Raw genomic sequence first — 1,608 nt, 5'->3', positions numbered from 1 at the left:
AGAACATGGCGTTTCCTCCTGAGGCGTCGGGTTAAGGACACTCCCAGCAGAAACGAGAATGCGAACTCTCTCGACCATTTCCTTCTCCACCCGCTCGCTTATTTGGAAACGAGGCCTCTGGAGTCTGAAGCAGATTAGCAAACAAACAAATCCTTTGACGTCATGGAATACTTTCCCCAGCATAAACGGGATTAATCGATTGAAAAAAATGTCAGATGCCCCAGCTGCATAATCACGCATTTCTGCCAACTCCCTCATTCACGGTGCAAAGGTCGCTTTATCTTCACGTCCGCACTGGTTAGACTTCCTCTCTCCATCCTTCCTCCCCCTTCCATCTGCAGCGCGCCGGGGTTTCTGCCTCCGATGATGCCCTGTACGTAGGAGCCTTTAGGAAAGCCTCAGAGCACAAACGGACCTGCGGTTCCCGGAGACGCGGGAAGAGTGGAAGGATGTGGGGCGCGAACCGCAACCCCCACTCCCGCCCGCACCCCGAAGGCCCTCGCTCCCCGAGCTGCCGAGGTGGCTTTGGTCTCTGGCCTGAGGGGCAGACGTCCTGGCCACCCATCCCTGTTCCCCTGGTTCCGTAGACCCTACTTAGACACTAAGGACTAGGAACGTGCTGTGTCGTGTGCACAGCCAAGACGGGCAGCGCGGCCTCCGATCTTAGAATTAGAAGGTATCGCTAAGTGCCATCTTGCTCAGGGACCCACCCAAGGCCACTAAGTAAGAGGAGGGCAGGCTGGTGGCCTGCCAGCCCTGGGCCTTCTGCCTGTCCGAGCACCCGTCCCCACCAAACTGCTCTCCGTCCCCAAGGGAGGGATGGCCACGCCGCCCCATTCAGGAACCAAGACGGGAAAAGACTATTTTGGGGTTATTTACTCAAACCCATTGGGTAAATTCTGACTCATTTTAACATTTCCCTTTACTCACCCTTGGAAATCTAGGCAACGTGAGTCACCAAACTATTCTGTCCTCTTGGTTGGTGACCAAAGGCTGTGCTACATGTTAAGAGGCAGGTCCTCGTGGCTTCTGAGCATCACGATGAACAAGGATATGACGAAAAACGAGGCTGGGAGTTCCCTGCAGCTGTCACCCCAACATCCTCGTGGCCTGTGAGCGAGAGACTCCTCCTCCAGAAACTCAGAGTCTCCATCCGGCCTTTAAGCTAAAATAGTGCAGCCACAGGGAAGCAAGACTGGCATGTGAGCACGTTTCTAAAGAGTCGCGGTGACATCAGACCAGTTCATTCCAAAACAGCAAAATCGCATAACAAAACACGGCAAGGAGATGGCTGGGGCTCAGCAAGAAGACAGTCGGTAAAAAAGCAAGTCCCAAAGCTTATACACCAGGCAATGCCCTTCACACAGTTTAAAGCAACTAAAAAAAAATTTTGTGTGTGTGCGCGGTGTAGGAACGCAACGAAACTGTACAAAGAACAGCGAGGAACTGATGCATTCAGGGTTCAGGCTGACGGGTGGGGGGACGTGGGTGACGGTGAGGGGGACGTCCGAGCAGATGCGAGCTGTCCCCCAGTCCTGTTTTCGTTTTGGAAGATGGGTTCACAGACGATCATGCGTTATTGAAACTGATCAAATAAAATTTTAGCCG

The sequence above is a fragment of the Pteropus vampyrus genome, unplaced genomic scaffold, assembly GCF_000151845.1.
Source record: "Pteropus vampyrus isolate Shadow unplaced genomic scaffold, Pvam_2.0 Scaffold263, whole genome shotgun sequence".
NCBI lineage: Eukaryota > Metazoa > Chordata > Mammalia > Chiroptera > Pteropodidae > Pteropus > Pteropus vampyrus.
Note: the sequence above shows the minus strand (reverse complement) of the source record.